Source organism: Monodelphis domestica, chromosome 7 (assembly GCF_027887165.1).
Source record: "Monodelphis domestica isolate mMonDom1 chromosome 7, mMonDom1.pri, whole genome shotgun sequence".
NCBI classification, from domain to species: Eukaryota; Metazoa; Chordata; class Mammalia; order Didelphimorphia; family Didelphidae; genus Monodelphis; species Monodelphis domestica.
In genome coordinates, this window is record NC_077233.1 from 241,749,786 (window position 1) to 241,769,025 (window position 19,240).

The following is a 19,240-nucleotide window of genomic DNA, read 5'->3' on the forward strand; positions in this document are numbered from 1 at the left end:
GTGTTTTAACTCTGACTTTGGGGCCTTCTCAGTGCCCAGTTGCTTATTGTTCAGCTCAGCTGACTCAATAGCTTCAGAAGCACCACCATGTCTTAGAGGTGTGGCTGCTACAGCTTTACTAGTGACAAAAACCATTGATCTAGTATTAGGATGCCCATTAACAATTATGTTCCCACATGAGGTAGAACCATTATTACTAAAACAGAGAACACAGGCATTTTCTGATCAGCGAATTACAAGGTATGAAATAACCTTGCAAAAGAATGAAAATATTACTCTAAAATGCTGTACAACCCTTAACCCTGCCACCTTGCTTCCAAATTTACCAACTTCAGGGGGACCATTACACAGCTGTGAAACACTAGTGTCCATGGCAGAAAAGCCTCGGGATGTTCTCTTGGACACTCCCTTAAAAAACTCAGACCTGGTCTTATTTACTGATGGTTCTTCTTTTATGAGGGATGGCATACACTACAGTGGAGCTACTGTAGTCACAGAATTTGCTACTGAGTGGTCAGCTTCACTGCCCTCTAACATTAGTGCTCAAGGGGAAGAACTCATAGCTCTGAAACATGCCTGTATAAATTGCCAGGGTAAAAAGGCAACAATTTATATGGATTCTAGATATGCTTTTGGCATTTGTCACTCAGTTGGGATGCTATGGCTCCAGAGAGGATTTTTAACCTCAGCTGGAAAATCCATAGCTAATGCAGAAATTATTAATGGAAGTTCTTTCTGCTCTCCAGATGCCTGAAGCCCTAGCTGTAGTTCATTGCTCTACCCATACAGGTGGCACTGACCCTGTCTCTAAGGGAAATGACCAAGCAGATGCTGCTACAAAGCTAGCAGCCATAGAAGGGCCTGAATTACTTTTAACATTAACAACCACTGATGACTTAAATTTATCACTTTCCTATAATGAAAAGGAAGTGCAAAAATGGAAACAAAAATTCAAAATAAAACAGATCAATGGAGTATGGGTGTCATCTGAAGGAAAACCCCTGCTTCCTAGAAGTTTCTATCACCAAATTTGCCAATCTGTTCATAATAATGGCCACTTTGGTATCCAGGGCATCATGGACTCTGTTAAGAGAGTATGGATAGCCCCTGGTATAACTACCATAGCCTCTAAAGTGTGTTCAGCCTGCTCTACCTGCCAGGCATATAACCAACATGCCTTTTGTGGAAAAGTCGTTGGTGGGCGTCCTCTGGCTTACACGCCTTTTGAGCACCTGCAGATAGATTTTATAACAATGCCAAAGGCTGGACAATATAAATTTTGTCTAATCATAGTAGACCAACTGACCAGATGGCCAGAAGCATTTCCTACAGCCTGAGTCACAGAGGCTTTTGTTGCTAAGGTGCTTTTAAAAGAAATTCTTCCTCACTTTGGCCTGCCAGCACATATTGATTCTGATAGGGGAAGTCATTTTACTGCTTCTGTTCTAAATCAGATATATTCTTGCTTGGAGATAACTCCCAAATTCCATGTTCCATATCATCCCCAGATCTCAGGCCAAGTTGAAACACCATAACTAAACCTTGCATCCTCAGCTAGACTGGGTGTTTTTTTCAACACTTTCTTCAGGGGGGATTGTATTTTCATAAAATCCAATATTTAAATTTTATTTGAGATAGATCTTCAGAGAAGAAGCTTGCTAACTGAATCCAGAGAATGAACTATTTGCAGAAAGATACCTAAACCCTTACACTACAAGAAGATCCAGAATGAACCTTGGGGTGAGGTTGATTGAACATCTATTTTGAATGTACACTCTTATGCCAAAGGAGACTGACCCCTAATTGGCTTTTGTCAATGTGCCAAGCAAAAAATTGGTTTTGCTGTCTTTCTCTCTCTCCTCTATTTCCCCTTATCTACAACTATTGTAGTTTTCCTCTTAGTGTGTAAAATATTGTATACACCTGCAGTTACAATTTTTGGGGGTGCAGGACGCTTATGTTTAGTCATCAATTGGGGAGACTAGTCCCCCAATCATCATCAAGGGGGATTGTGATTTTTAAAATCTCCTCCATCTTGCTTAGTCTAGCATCCAAAATTGTGCACACCCACACTACACAGGCATGTGCTAGTCAATGGCAAATCAGAAATAAATAACTGCCCACCTGCGCTGTCCTAAGCCAAGCTTGAGCCACCACTGGCACGTGTGAAGCGCAGGAAGTGAGGTAGAGATCAACCTCTGGAGTTCGCTCACTTCCTGTGGAGAGTGCTAGGTTTGTTCTAGGAGCCCGAGCAGGGAGGAGGCCTGCAGGCAGCTTTCCTTCAGAGCGGTCACGTGAGTGAAAGGACTGCTTCCCTTCCCTGCCTTGGCCTTCCAAAGCCCAAACTCCCTCGGGCTCTGCCAGAAGGTTGAGTTAACCTCTTTTCTTGTCCCCTTCTTTCCTTCTCTCCCTCTCCTTCTTTCTTACTCCTGTTGTAATTAAACTTCCATAAAACTCCATTCTGAGTTGAGTGTTTCGTTTAGGAATTTCATAAGTGAATTCCTTGGTGAACTTAAATTAATATATATCAATCTTTTAATGTGATTTCAATATCACAAGTCTTTGGCCCACTCCCCAAGGAACCATAGAATTAGTGAGAGGAGGAAGTGGAAAAATACTTCAGGGGCTCAAATTGCCTCCAGGCCAATTGACAGTGATTATTTAGGAGAAATTTACATTTTGGCTTGGGCACAAAAGGTGTTTGAAATAAATAAAGGGGATAGGATTGCTCAAGTGACAATGGCCTCTCACAACAGAAAAATTAACATCTCTGAAGCAATTAGTAAAAGAACAATTAGCAAGTGATCCTATAGTAGAGTTAAATAGTCATTGTAATTTTCCTGTGTTTGTTATTAAGAAATAAATCAAGCAAATGGAGGATGTTACATGATTTGAGGACAGTAAATAAAAACAATGATCTCTATGGGAACTTTCAAGCCATGTGTCCCATTACCTGCAATAGTACCTCTTCACTGGCAAGTTCTAATTATAGATCTGAAAGACTATTTTTTAATATCTTTCTTGCACCTGAAGGTAAAAAATGATTTGCATTTTCAGTGCCTTCCATAAATATGGAGGAACCAGCTAAATGTTACCAGTTCAAAGTTTTCCCACAAGGTACAAAAAAGAACCCAACTATGTGTCAGAAATTTGTTGGCAAATCAATAGACACAAAAAAATTCCCAAATGCAAAACTTTTTCATTATATGGATGACATTTTATGTGCCCATCCCTGACAGCCAATATTACAGGAATTGTTAAGTGTGTTAAAGGAGTCATTAGCAAATTATGGCTTGATTACTGCACCAGATAAAGTCCAAACAAAACGACCTTATTCTTACATGGGATACAAACTGTCTCCTGAAATTGTAATTCCACAAAAAAATTACTATCCACATGGATTTTTTACATTCCCTTAATGATTTTCAAAAACTACAAGGGGACATTCATTGGGTCATTATGAGTCTTAGCTAGTGACCTCTATCACTTATTTGATGTTTTCAGGGGAGTCACTTCAAGATGAAAAACATCCACAGAAAGTTGAACAAAAATATCCTCATTGTTTCACTTCCTTGAACAGACCCTAATGTTCCTATATTTGGTGTGGTATGAGCAACCCCTACTATTCCTGTAAGTACTTTATATCAACCCTGTGGCATTTTGGAATGGATCGATATGACTTATCAGCCTAATTCTATTATTACCCCATATCCTAGTCTAATTGCAAAGCTTATTTACAAAATTCACCAGAGATCAAATACTGATACAGCCAAGCTTTCAGCTGTCTTACATCATCCACTGACAGCTAAACAAATAGACATCCTTCTCCAAAATGATCAGGACTGGCAAATCCTGATAGCAACATATCCAGTTTGTATTGACAATCAAAATCCTGGTATTAAATTGTTCCAATTTGTATCGTATTATTCTTATATATTCCCTAAATTACATCACCTACCCCACTATGTGATGCCATCAATATCTTCACAGATGGCTCATCCCAGGGAAGTTTTGGGTATTATACCCCAACTTAATAATTACAAAGCAATCTGTGGAGGACCAATTTCAGCCCAAGTAGCTGAGTTAAAAGCAATATTGATGTTTTTTTCTGACTTTCCTCAGCCTCTTAATATACTAACAGACAGTAAGTATATTTTCCATGTATTCACTTATCTGGAAACAGCATGCATTAAGCATGGATCTTACTCAAAGTCTTTTCAATGTTTGTCATACTATAGGAAAAAAAGTCAGAGCATGACTTAATCATTTTAAAGTTGCTCATATTCACTTTCATTCAGTCCTCCCAGGGCCATTGGCAAAAGGCAATGATAATATAGAAAAAGGACTAGATCTGCCCACTATGCTGACACTTAATGTGCATGCAGCAATGAAATCTCATGAGCATTTTAACCAAAATGCAAGAGTTTTCTGCTTATAATTTGGCTTCCTTAAAGAACAAGTAAGGCAGATAATTAAATCCTGACCTGCATGCTTGCTTTTCACACACACTCCCTCTAGGTCAGTCAATCCTAGAGGACTTTGACCTAATCACACCTGGCAAATGGATGTTATTGAAATTACTTCATTCAGTTAAGTTGTACTTTGTATGTTACTGTGGACACCTACACCTCATTCACAATCACCACTCCACTGGCTGGTGAATCAACAGAACATTTAGTGACTCACTTTTTAAGGTGCTTCTCTATTCATTGAGTTTCTAAATCACTTAAAACAGGCAATGTACCTGCTTATATCTACAAGTCATTTGTTTCATTCTGCTCAACTTATCATATTCACCACACTATAGGAGGCACAGTCTGAGACCTTCTAGCACATCTCTGGGCCATAGAGCAGCTGATGTTTGTCACATATCTCACCTCTCACCCTGAGGCTTGTAGCCTTAAGCTCCCCCTTTTCTCAAACCCCTATAAGTGTATAAGTATAGGTGTTTCACATAATGATTTCTCTTTCTATAGAATCATTGTCTAGACTCAATGAGGTATGTAGATTGCATTGTAACCACTTTAGGCCACTCTGTTAATTATTACTTCTTACTGTATATATGAAAGGCTTGTGCAAGATCGCCAGCTTGTTTTTCTACCTCTATAAAGCAGAATTTATTTTCAACTAACTTGCCTTGCTTTTCATCAGCAACCTGGCCCTCCTGATCCCATTGTGTCTGTGACATTCTTCTTATGGCCTTGAGGACCTCTGGTCACTAACAGGTTGGTTCCTGTCATGTGGTGCCCGAACAGGAACTCCTGAAGGCACATTGAGGCTAGAGCCCAAGGCAAAATGGATCAGTGATAAAAGAACTGGAAACTGAAAGTGGTAGATGATTCAAAAACTTCTGGTAGATGATATGAAGGCAAAAATTATAAAAATTATCCTAAGGCCCCTTTATGAGAAAATCATATATGGAACAATCCCCTCTATGGGAACAGTGTCATCTACCCATATCCATACACATAAAGCTATCCAACAAATCTAATGTTCCCAATTATCTATGTCTTTGGAGTGAGTATTAATATGACCACTTCCCATCACACGTCATTGGCATTCATTGTGAAGAGATTCTATAGGAAGAAAACACAAACACAGAATACCTCTTCATAGAACCTTTGCTGCCTTAGACCCAATTGTCCACTTAATTACTATAGGAGAAATGTTAAGGGGGAAGAGTCGCACCACTAAGCAGCTCCTGGCTGCAAGCCTGTATATCTCCAATTGTACAACGTTTCATTGACTATCTCCTTAGGCTACGCAAGTGTTGTTAAAGTTCTATGGAAACATATATGTAGAAAATTGATTGTGTGCCAAAGAAGTATCTAATCACTAACCTTTATAATAAACGAGCCTCTGTGCTATGGCAGAATGCTATGTGATGCCTATGTATTTGGGACTGAGCACATAGCGTGTTTCATCTCCATTACTCGACTGGATCATCACATCTAGATGGAGAATGGCCTGACTCTCCGAGAGACCGCTGGACAGATCTCAAAGTGATGTGACAAATTGGAAACAACTGACTTCCCACTAAGAAGTCCTGAGAAAATTCTAATACTGTAATTGGTCCACATAAAGTGGAGAAAGGCACAGGAAGTGACACAAAGAAGCTTTTTTTTTTTTTTAAGCAGTTTTAAGGGGAGTTCTTCAGAGTTCAGAGTTCAAGTTCCAGTGAGAGTTCAAGTTGGAGGCTGGTGAAGGATTTGTTTGTGGACCTCAGACTCTGACATTGGTGAGGTAGCTCTTGGACCTTCCCTTTGAACTACCATGTGGGCGAGTGAAAGGGCCAACTCTTTTCCTGGCTCTCTGGAGGGAAGAGGCTTTGTGTCTGGAGCCTTTGATTTATTCATCACTGGCCCTTGGCTGAAACATGAGGGTCTCCTGGCTGAGGACTAATTAGCCCTGCCTCAGTTGAGTCGGGGGCCATACCAAAATATTTAGTGTATTAGGTTAGATATCTTACTCTATCCTCTTTCATGTTTCCCTTACTTCCATGTTCTCTCCTTTTGTAAATAAGCTACCATAAAAATAGTTATTCTGACTTGAGTAATTAATTTCAGTGACCACATTTCTCATAAATTTAGTCCAACCTTTAATTTCTAACCCTTACATTCTGGCAACCACAAAGGGTTGACAGTACCCCCTCAATTTTCTTGACTTTTTCTTCACTCTGTTACTACCTCGTCACCCTGGGTCTCCAATTGACAGCTGCTAGACAAAGGTAAGTCCAAACATTTTTTTTCTCCAGCTGTTTTTAATCTTAGCGGCAGGGCCCTGAGGCCTCACCTTGGGAAACTGTTTCCAACTCCCCTTGCCTGAGGGGAAAAATAACCCATTTAGCCATCCCTCAGGTTTTTTTCACCTGGAGGGGGTACTCTACCTCCAGAGTACTGGATAAATTCAGCTCAGTGAGGTTTGTCATTAGAGAGCAATTCTTAAACTGAAATTAACAAAATTTAACCTTGTTTTGCTCCTGAAGTCTTTTTTCCCTTTTTCCAAGCCCCATGTATCTCTAGAATTAACTTAAGTGAGAAGTGAAACCTAGAGAGAGATCAGTTAGGAATGTAAGGATAATTTTAGGGTTGTGACCTAATCTAAATTAATTTTGGTAGCCAGGGAATATCCCAAATAAAATAACCACATCAGTTAGTAAATGTATAGTGGTTTAATTAATATAGAGGAAAGGAATTAAGGAGAAGGGAGAGGGAAAGGGTGTAGGATTTTTCCCTCCTGGCCTATGCCAAGGGAAGTTCAAAGTCCTTCAACACAAGGTCTCTGAAGATTAGTGGCTTTCTAAGAAGGTTGTGTTTGGAAGATAAAGGAGAAAGAATCAGCCTAAACTCTGATAGAGCTCAGTAAAGATGCCTCACCTGAACTAGGCTACTCAGCTTCTTCCAGTATAGTATCAAGGAAATCTCACCACCAAACTGGACAATAGCTGCCACCACGCCAAGATGCCAGAACGCTTAGCATGCTCAGCAAGCTGCTACCAGCCACCTCTCCGCCTCAAAAGAGCCTGGAGAGAGGAAGTGACGTGAAATATATAAATGGTTTTACATTACTTTCCTGCATCTCACCTGTACCAATGGTAGCTTAAGCTTGACTTAGGACAGCCCAGGGGTCTGTCAGCTGTTTCTGATTTGTCATTTGCCATCACATATCTATCACAGGCTGTCCTCCTAGATACTTAATCCTTAAGTATGGGTGTAGACATTCCTGATTTTGTTAGACTAAGTAGGGTGGAGTAATCTAAAGTTCACAGGAAGAACAGAATTAAAATAACAAATTAAACTTGTCCTTTTTACCCTGAGATTTTTAGAGCCCAAATGAGGGGAAAAAATAATTTATAAAAACTCTTATTGTCCTAGGCCAACTCAGAAAAGTGATGTTTTTGCCCAAAGAGGGAAGGTGGTTCTGGCATTTTTAGCCTTAGGGGGAAGGAGAGAAGAAAAAACTCTCTCAAACCTCTTAATTAAATTACAGGCTATACAAAGCTTCAGCTACCTCCTGTTGTCCCTCCCAAATTTAGCCCGGGTGGGAAAAAGTTTTTTTCTGCCTGCCCTCTACCCAAAAAGCTAATTAGATTAAGGTCTGCCTAAAAAAGGACCACACCCTCACCCAACCCTTGGGCAGTAGCACCATTTTCTGACAAAAGCAGAATAGCATGTGATTTAATAATTAAATTTAAAAATCTTATTAGGGCAATTAAATAGCATGGATTTTAATAGCATTACCCAAGTTGGAAAAAATACTGTTTCTTTTCTGTTTAAAATGACTCATAATTCCAGAGAACGTTTCACTGTGCCTCTATATAGCACTGTTCCTAGCCGGTAAAATAGGCTTGATATTTTACCTATTCTCCCTTAAGAACAAACAAGACAATTGTTTGCTTGAACTCAGAGCTGAATTAAAAGCTCAAATTAAAATATAGGATAATCTTGAAATATGACCTTGAAATCTTGACATTTTTAACCCTTACTTTAACAAGGAGTTAGCCACTAAAGTGGATCACCTTGGGCAACCGGTGTTGTATTTGGGAGATGAGCAAGAAGCCATCAAAACTTGATTGTCCCTCAGATGCAACTACCGGTATACAACAATCTGTGTCATACCTTTTCCTTTTAATGAAACTGATGAAAGATTATCCTGGAAAAAATGCATGCCCAGCTTCTCAGGGCATGGCACTCAAGTACTATTTCCACAGACATACAAGATTTATATACTCTCACTCATGTTACTGAAAACACTCAAGTTCTAGGGGTAAATCCTCGCTACTGAATACTTTTAAGTCTCTTGATGCTTTTGGAAGTCTGTCTCAAATTTTGAGGCCTGGTATTCCTGCTCGTGTTCTAGTCATTGCATGTATAATTTTAGTTTCTAGCTTTATATGACTCATTATCCTTACTCTTACCAATGTCAGGAAATTATCTACTTCTGTACATGAGATATAATTGCATAAATATAAAAAGAGGGAAGTGACAGAGGCATAGGATACTTTAGGCCCACTGAGGAAAGCAGCAATAAATGGCATGTCCATACTTCTCTGAGATCTTTGGCAAGGATGATTTCTAAGCAAGAACTACAGCCCTTTGTTACAAGCCATCTGGCTGAGCTCTACATAAAGAGCTAGACATTCCTTAGGTGGACAGAAGTTGCCTCAGGCAGTAAGCCTTGGATCATATCTACAAAGCTTAAGCACGACGTTTTTAATGCAATAGACCTTGAGGCTGTCTCTTCATAGACAAGGAGCATACATGTATGCAAAGACTAAAGAAATCTTTGTAGTTTGTGTAAGAATGAGAAATAAACAACTCCTTACCTGGTATTATTTGATAACTAGGCTTGATGATGTATGAGCCTAGCTGGGTTGTCTTTCTCACTGACCAGAGGGTTTCAAGGGTGTGTCCCTATGATGGAAACTCAGTATATGGAGGAACAGGATCCAGTATTCAGATAAAGACAATTAAAGGGTAAAGTATAGGCGGTTTGCTTGGACTTAGAGAAATGCCTGCCAGGATGTCAGCAATAAGGTCAACTTTGGACCTTTTGCTTAACCAAAGTCTTAGTTTTTTAAGATAAATCTGCTTCTGTCTCCCATTATTCTAGGAAGTAGGGTACAGACAGATCAGAAACTGTATTTGAGAGGTTCAAAAAGAAATGTGAATTTTGGGGCCTCTTAAACTTTAGAGCTGGCACCCTAAAACACCCTATCATCCTCTATTTTCTTTGATATATTTCACAGACTTATCTGACTGTAGTTTATAAGAAGTAACAGTGGCTTATTACTGAGATAAGCTAGGGAAAGGTATGGGAAAGAGGTTATCAGGATATTCCTATGTTATTCTCTTCAGACTGGTCTTGAGTCCTAGGCTGTGAGCCTAGATCAATCCTACTAGAAATTCTCCTCTGCCTAATATAAATATAACAATCTAAGCACCTAAGTAAATAGTTGAATCTAGAGAGGTAGTAGAGACAGTTAACTCTTCTGGTCAGATGCACAGACTGCCCTCCTAAGATAAAATCCTACTTAAGTCAATCTCTAAAGTCTTGTCTGACTACCAAAGATTTACAGGAAGATCTTTGAAGTGATTATATATCAGAGTCACAGCAATCACTTTGAGACACTTCGGGCTATTTGATGATATCAATTTCATACCAGAGAGACCTCCACTCTCATCCAGGGTTCAGGAAATCTCCCCCCTTGTCAGTTGAAAAACCTCCCAGCATCCCCTTCTGTGCATTCTCTCTCTCTCTTTGAGCCCCAAACCTAGGACACAGAAAGAATTTGGAAAGCCAGACAGGAGAAAAAAAGAGAACTTAGCAAACTTATCAAAACGGCTGAGGTATTTAGCAAAAAGATACTTTAGACTGGATATGAAGGAGCCCAGGAGGCAGGAAGTTTTAAAGACCTGTGCTGTGCACAAATCATGACCAGACATCAGCAATAAAATTCAAAGGATAGATGGATGGGTCATTAAACCTTAGAAAAGTCCCTCCAAAAAGCAGAGATTATATATATGCAAAGAGAAGATAAGAGCAATAAAGAACTGACCAGAATTATAATTCAAATTTTGAGAAAGCCTCAGGAAAAGCATAAAAGGTTAATGCAGAATGATCATGCCAGATTAAAACAAAAGAAGTGAGGAGAAATGTCCCATTTCCAAGAGAAAAGCCATGTTCCCTACAGCTGTCATCAGTCCAGTTACTTAAAGGGCCAGTGCCCTGAAAAAACAGAATGGACAATGCCCCAGAATAGCTGATAAAGAAATCAGTGAAATTTTTGGCAGACATAACCAGAAGAATTTTGAATATTCCAGGCCCAAATGTGAAAAATAATTAATTACTGTAGATTATACCAGAACATTGATTTTGAAGCATACTTTTAAAGTTCTTGTTGTCTGTGTTGTTTTTCTTTTGTAATCATATTGTCATGTGTGCGCACAATAAGGGAGGATTGTGTTTAAAAGTAACCTCTAAGTTTTTTGAGGTAAATCTGCTTCTGTCTCCCATTATTCTAGGAAGTAGGGTACAGACAGATCAGAAACTGTATTTGAGAGGTTCAAAAAGAAATGTGAATTTTGGGGCCTCTTAAATTTTAAAACCATCTACTAAATGAAAAAGAATTTTGCCTTTTACACTTAATAGAGGACAAAGGCCAAAAAGATCTGTTCAATATTTTTCCTTTTCACTTTTTTGGCTAGCTACAGAGGTGGGGATAGAAGAAAGATCAGAAAAAAGAAAAGAGAGATTTTTGATCCCATAATTTGATCAGATTCCTAATTAAGATTAATTTTAAAGGTTGATATGTATATGATTTTGGGAAATCACTAATGATTCTGTAGGGCATCTGTGGAATTTCATGAAATAATTGTAAAGTAATTTAGTGTTGAAAATTGTTTATTAGTTGTATAACATTCCAGATAAATTTGATTCTGTACAAAACTTAATGGTGAGACAATTGTCTATTCTCACTGGGATTTGAAATGAATAATGGTTACAGATTTGAATGATTGGGCATACATAAAATCTTTTGTTAATTGTTGAGTAGACTGATTTTGTGAATTGAATAAATGTAATTAATAGACAGTATAATGCAAAAAGGATTTTTACTTTAAAGGAACAGATGTGAAGCAAACTCCTGAGAAGAGCTGCCCTGGCTACTTAAGTGAAAATAAGGTCTAATAAAACCAGTGTAAAGTATATAAGAATTTAGTACCAGTTTAGAGGAAGAAGTTGTAACATAATAGTAAGAAAATTCTGTATGATCTAAATTTTGAGTTTTCAAATGAGAAATGTGTGGATGTTACTGTAATGTATGTACTATTAAAGCAAGCAACAAATGAAAAAACAATGAACATTAGGGAAGGAGAAGTTTTAGATTTGTTAATCTATTAATGTGGAATAAACAAGTATTAAGAGTCTAGAGTATTGCAAAAAGAAATTTCTGAATGTTTGATTTATAATTGATTTGGATATATGAATTGTTATCAAAGTATTTACTCTGGATAAGAATGATTTCATCGATTAGGTGTAAACATGTACTTAAATACAATTTGTTAAAATGTAATTTTGTGTAAACACAAATGAGGTAAGCATTTGTACTGTGAAGAAAAATAATTCTTAAGGTAGATTGGATAATATGTAAAGATGTGATATGTAAATGATGAGGAAACTGATAAAGATATTGATAAAAGCAGGTGACAATACCTAGTGAAAGTTAAGTGATGGCAGAAGCCAATTGTAGAATGTGAAACAAGTATAGGATAAGCATATGAGAGACATAAGGTATAGGAGATTTGAATGAAATATGGGACCTCTTTATAAGAGCCGGAAGATAGATATATTGTATGAACAATGTATATAGTTAAATGGAGGCTTCAGAAGGAAAAATGGAGAATTTGGACTCTGCTTTAAGCAGAGCCTTGAATAGGGGGAAAAAGGGGTAAATGTTTTGAGATTAATTATATAATGGTGGTAAAAAAGGAAGGAGAAGACAGTGAGAGAATGTTGCATTGGAAAATTAAGGAAACAGGTTGTTAAGGGACTTTATCAAAATCTATTTGAAAGTTGTGCAGTTTTCAATTAAAATCTATTGGTAGAAATGTAATATAAAGGTTTTAAACATGCAAGTTTTAAAAGTTTAGTAATCCAAGTTGTGAAGAAAGAGGCAAAAAGGAAAGTTGTAATAATAAAGAAATATTTCCTCATTTCCCAGTAATGTAAACAACTGGGAGATGAAGCCGTAATAAATCTCAAGGGATAATGCTGCTGAGGAATTAAAATGACCTGCACACTTATTGACCCTTTCCTGATGCACAGAAAGAGTCTGTAACTATATTTCACTGGAATTCAAGGACCAAAAGAGCAGAAAAGAGAATAAAGGAAAAATATAAAATTTGTATTTACATCATGGGAAAATTTAAAGAGAAAAACTATTTTTACTGTAAACTTGTAAAACTTTAAGGAAATCATTTAAGTGGACAAAGTAATCAACCCTGCAAAATCAAAAGGCTTGTTTGAGCTTTGGACCTTTAAAATGAACATTACATGTCCCAAATGACCAAATGAGTTGATTACTGATAATATTATTAATAAGTTGATGATTAATAAATTGTCTCACATAAACTTTAGGGAAGTAACTTAAGAGCTCCTGATATATTAACTTGATAGCTTGACTAAACCTTGATCTTTATAGAGATAATTAAAGCAATCAGAATCAGTAGTAAATGCAATAACTTATAGATAGAGTACACATGAAAGAGGAATTTTTAGATTGGCTAAAGGCAATGAAAGGGATGGAAATAAATCCTATGAAAATTCAAGGTCTCTTTCAAGATGTAAAACCTGTACTCAGAGGTTTAAAGGTTTATTTGGTTATTGGACATCCAGATATTGCAATCCTCATATAAAGTGACTAAGGAAAAATATTAATTTTCTTGGAGACATGATGAAAATAAAGACTTTGAAGAAGCTAAAAACTGCAACACAAACTGCTTTAGATTTGTGTCCCATTCAAGATGGGTCAATGGAAATACAATTGTTAATTCAGAATAATTATACCACCTAGAGTTTATGGCAATAACACAAAATCAGGAAGGTTAAAACTTTAGATCACAAATAAATCCAGATATAACAAATTCTCATGTGGAATGGAATAAGGAATATGATGGCCTTAAAGCTCATGATAGAAGTAGTTATCTACCTAAATTAGTAGTTATATAGTAAGCTATTGAGCAAAAACAAGAGAAACAATGCCATCTTTTCAATGATTTCTAGATGAGGGCAAAAGAATTAACTACCTGAATGCCAATATGGAAAAATCAGAAATGGGAGATTCATGGTTGAGAAATTTGGGATAAACCTTTATGCATTAAAATCTGGGAAATGTCTTTAAATACTAACATATCAGTTTTTCATATAGATGCTCATGTACAGAAGATGTAATGGGCTAATTGTACCAGCCCATGTGAGAACTACGGAAGTAGAATGAAAAAAGAAGAATCTTTTGGAATGTGTTATAAGGAGTTAGCTAAATTATGGAGTACATTGTCTATGTTGTAATGTCAGAATTTTACTTTGGCAGATAAGGCAGGAACTGATAAAAATGAAATTGATGATGTATAAAGAAAAGAAATTGAGAAAAATCCAAAACCCAGAGACCAGAGTTCCCCCTTTGCCACTTTTTCCCTCCCTCTTTACAGCTCTATTTTGCAAAGAAAATAATGGGAACGTCAAGCTCTGTCAGAAGTCTGTGAAATGAAAAGACAATTTTTACTGACCATAAACCAATCTGATTATTTTTTAGAAAAGGATTCTGCTATTGGCAGACAAATTCTTAATCTACCAGAATCCACATGAATTTCAAAAAAGAATCCTAATGATTTTAAACAAGTGAGCTTAAGTTATTAAATTTTTAAGGGGAAAATAAAACTTTTATCACACCACCCCCTTGCCAAGAAGGAGGGTCAAACTACAAAGCCCTGAGTGTTCTCAGAGAGAAGTGAATGTAATATGCAGGGATGAATTAATTTTAATGAGAATTTAAGACTGGAAGAGAAAGTATTTTTGACAATCATGGTAAGGAAAATAAATAAGTAAGGTATAAAGAAAATACAGAATTTACATTGACTATAGAGAGAATTTTAAATAGAAGAATATTCATTTTTAGATAAACTTAAAGTGATATTTTTAGAAGCCATTAGAATCAGCAAACAAGTAAATAATATTTAAAATTATGGAATATGCATGAAATTGGAATATTATTGATAATGTGTAGATTTTTTGTCATTTAAGACAAAAGGTTTATGGGAATCATACCTAATATTCCTGTGAGCTTGGATTTCAAGAATGGCTGTCTGATAATTGAACCACCATTGGAACAGAATAAGAAGATACTCAGAGGACAAGTAAAAGTCCTTATAAGAAGTCAAGAAGGTCCCTCAGTGAAATAGTTATGGCATGATTAAGTGACAGCTCTAACCTGTAACATGAAGTCAGACAGTATTAACCTGCTCAGTCTATGTCCTTGAAAAAATCATGAGAATAGTTAAAGATCTTTTTCCCTGCCTTCACTTTGTGACAAAATGCCTTTAATTAGCACAGGATGTAAATTTTGAAGTAAGAATTTTCATTTTTTTTAAATGAGCAAAGCTGACTAGTAGAGGAATATCAGAACTGCTTAAGTGATGACTCTAAACAGGTAAAACTTTGACGATCTATAATTGAGATTTCACAGGAATAGGTAGAATTAGTTTTAAAAAGAAGTGCAATCTTAACTTTGAAATTTTAAGAAGCATCAAAAACAAGGTCAACAACTCCAGAGTGAAGAAAAGTCCAGTCAGCAGAGTGGACCGTGATTCTTGTCCCTGGAAAGCTGACTTGACTATGAATCACCAGGCATAAAACTGCCCACCAGATGGACTGAAGCAGACAATAGTCAAGGCAGACAGCTGCCCTCCAAGAAAAGGGAACTTAAGTAAACTGTGGCTCTAAGAGACTGCAAGCCTGGAAGACTGTCAAGGACACCGACTTACTAATTGTAACTTTTAGGTTTTTGGGAACTGTAGGGGACCCCTTCTGACTAACTGACTGTCTTGTTTTACAGCAGACCCCTTTGACTTTATGTACATTTGCTTGCTTCCCTATTCATGTGATTCAGCTACAAAATAAATAAAAAGGGAGGGAGATGATTGGGATAGTTTGGTCCAGGGAGAAGGGAGCCATGTATGAATCTCACAAGGATACTTCCTTACACTGAGTAAGGCACAAGCAAGACTGTTTACACAAGCAGTAGTTGGCTATCTGGGAATGAACTCTGAAAATGTTTTGGGTACTGCCTATTCATAGACAATATTTTGTGGGAAAGAAACACCCCCTAAATATGATGTAATGCTACAATGACTTAGCAGCCCATTCTCTATCAAAATCAAAGTCTATGGATAATAAAGTGAAGCAGTATATAAGTCCCACCTGGCCCCAGACCCAACTCATTTTCAGCATTTGGACTCTAACAAGCCCAGAGCTGGCAGTTATGATGAGTAGGGAGAGAAAATCAATCAAACAAGGCTTCATAGAATTAGAAGTTCTTGATTCCCTGAATGAAGCTTGACTTGAACCACCTATGGTCTGTGCTGATATCTTTAAGGTTAGATGGCTAGTACATATCAAGATAACTTCAGAAAGGCTCATGGCAGACATGCTTGGCAAGTTAGCATAAGACAGACACCTGAAAAGGATTGATTAGGATGGTGTGACAGAGGCTGGCACTAAAGTTAAATGCCAGTCTGAAGAGTATGTGAAATTTATCACCTCAACAGGGGAGGGGCTCCAGGAGTGGAATCCTGAGGAGAGAAGACCCTAGCTGAGAGAGTGGTAAGGAAAAAGACTTTCTCCTGAGGGTGCTGGTGACTGGAAATCCTTCCCCCCAACATTCTGCAATTGAAGGGACTTTCTGAAGGGAAACCTGAGCAGACTTTACCTCAGCTCCTGTTGACCAGGGGTGAGTCAACCTGACTTTCTCTCAGGGGGCTTACGATGCCAAGGCCTGAGCTCCTCCCCAAACTCAAGAGGGAGGAAAAGGGTTTAGAAAGAGACAGAGACCCCTTCTCCCCACTTTCCTTTTTCCATTCTTCCCTGCCTGTTATTCCTTTTGTATTATCTGATTGAGTTAACATTAAAAGTTATCTGTTCCCCAAGCTGAGTGTGAATGAATGGGTCAAGGGGAGACTTTTCAGTCTCAAGTAGTGGGGGGGGGGGGAAAGAGGGACAAGAGCAAATTGGGGAAAGCAGCTTTAGTTAAGGAGGGAAGGCAGAAGGGGGAAAATCTTCAAAGCCCCTCTCCTCTCTCTGAGCCAAACCATTACACCTGCTGTCTCCCCTGAACCCCACTTTGAGAAAGGGGGTCTCCTCTCTTTCCCTCTCTCCATAACAAAAGTCCAAGCTTCCTTTGGGGCACAAAACTCCTCTTTTTTATCTTTTTTTTAATACAATGGGACAGGGAAAGGCCAGAAGGGACTCAATAAGCAAGAACTAGTTAATTAACAGAAGGTGATCGATTACTTAGCAGCAAGAGGGGCATGGGCTAGTGGGGTCTACACTTTCTGAAACTGCTTCCACAATACTTACAAGATTAGCTAAAATGACAGAAAAGGTAAATTACAGACATTGGAGGGCATGTGTGCTTGCTTTCATAATTAGACTAATATACTATTGGTGGATTTATAAATTAGTCCAATCATTCAGAAGAGAAATTTAGAATTATGCCCCAAAAGCTAAAAACTTACATACCTTTTTTTCCCAGCAATATTGCTATAAGATCTGTGTCCCAGGAAGATCAAAGAAAGTAAAAGCATTCATATTTCCAAAAATATTTAGAGCAGCAATTTTTGTCCTAATTAAAAAAAAATCGAAGCTAAGGTTATGCCTATTAACTGGGTAATGTTTGAACAAGCTGTGTTATGTGAAAGTGAGAGAATGCTATTTTGCTCAAAGAAGTGAGGAAGGAGATGGGTTCAAACAAACCTGGTAAGATTTTCATGACTTCATGTAAAATGAAGTAAGTAGAACCTGAACAATTTATACAGTAACAGCAATATTTCATCACAAGGAACTTTGAAAGACTTAGTAATGCAGATGAATATAATACAATGCAGTTCACTTGTAGAGGCAGAATGTTAAACTTTACCTTGTAGAAGTGGACCTCTAAAGATGGCCTCAGAGCTAAACACTACTTCCCCCTTCTCCTTTCCTTGGTCAGTAGTTACTTTTCCATAAGCTGCTTGCTGCCCCTCACGGATCTCCCCTCAACCCCTCCTTTTCTCTGCCTGGGTCCCAGCCTGGAATCCCAGGATGATCACCCCCTGCTCCCCCTTAACAGTCCAGGCTGACTTGCCCCTCCCTTTTTCCAACCATGGGATGCCTGGGTCCTCTGACTGCTCTATAAACAAGGATGGCCAGCTGTCTTAGGTCTTGCTTATGCTCCTGCCTTCACCCACAGACTCTGCACATATGGAACCCTATATAAACTGGCTGTGGCTTTTACTTGGGGCCTGAACTCTGGAAGCTATTTGCGTAGGAGAGAGCCAGTCTTAAGGCATCTTTCCAACAAGAAGATCATCATCAAGGATATTGATATTGGTGAATTAAATGAAAATTCAGATGATTCAGTTTCAGAACAATTCAATGCTGAGTTTGAATTTGAGTATATTAATATGGAAGATTATAGTCACAATGAAAAAGGAGAACTCACACAGATGAAGATGAGGATTATTGGAAGCATACTTCCTGTGATAAAATGAATCCTCCAGTTTTACTGCATTGCAACAGATGCTGGACTCTGTGAGACAATTGACTTCCTGAGGAGAAAAGTGACATGTCTGATAAAGGCAAATTAAAAAACCCAATCCAAGAGGAGGAAGAGGGCTTTGACATTCCAGATTGTAAGAAAAATAAGATGAATGACTCTCAAGATTCCTGTATCGAGGAAAGTGATGAAAAAAAAAATAGTACTGCTATCAGAATCCCAGGAAAGTAAGGATTGTTGCCAGCCATCAATATCTAAAAGTATCTTCTGTATTAAACAGTAAGAGGCTAGAGAATTTGAGAGAGAAGTAGTAAAAGACAGAGAAAGAAGTATGGGATTTATTCTCCTGAGCACATAAGAGCCCTGTGTCACCTGTCAGAGCAGACATAAAAATGTTTTCAATGACCATGGAAAGACTGCACATCTTATGGGATGTTTTACATGTGCCAAGAAGCTGATGAAGAGAAATAAACCTTGTCCATTGTGTAGGCAGCCAATTCAAATGACTGTATTAATTTAATTTCTTTAAATAGGATCTACTAAAAGCAGAACCATCTACCTTGAAAAATTTTATGTTTGCACATGCCTTGGAAATTTACTTAAAATTTTATTTTTGTACATTTTTTCCCCAAGCAATTTATTTGGGGAAAAATGTTTTATTCTCTTCCTTTGGGGGGAAAAAACTTATTCTGGTAACAATTTTTTTTCAGTTTTTTTGTTTTTGTTTTTCATTTGAATGATTTATAGAGGCAGTTGAATATGAGAGAGTACTAGTCTGAAAGATCTAGATTCAAATGTTACATTAGATACTTAAAACTAATTTGAACCTAGACAAATTATTCAATCTCTCTGTGCCTTACTCAATTCTTAAGACTTCTCTGCTAAGTCAGATAAGTTGGGAGTAAGTCATCAACACTTGTGTTGTGGATTTTG

General features: G+C 37.7%; 1 pseudogene; it reads left to right on the forward strand.

The window, feature by feature from the left end:
- LOC103101677 (E3 ubiquitin-protein ligase Mdm2-like) overlaps positions 1-18,827 on the forward strand; it is a 137,704-nt pseudogene extending 118,877 nt beyond the window's left edge.
- The last annotated feature ends 413 nt before the right edge of the window (positions 18,828-19,240 follow it).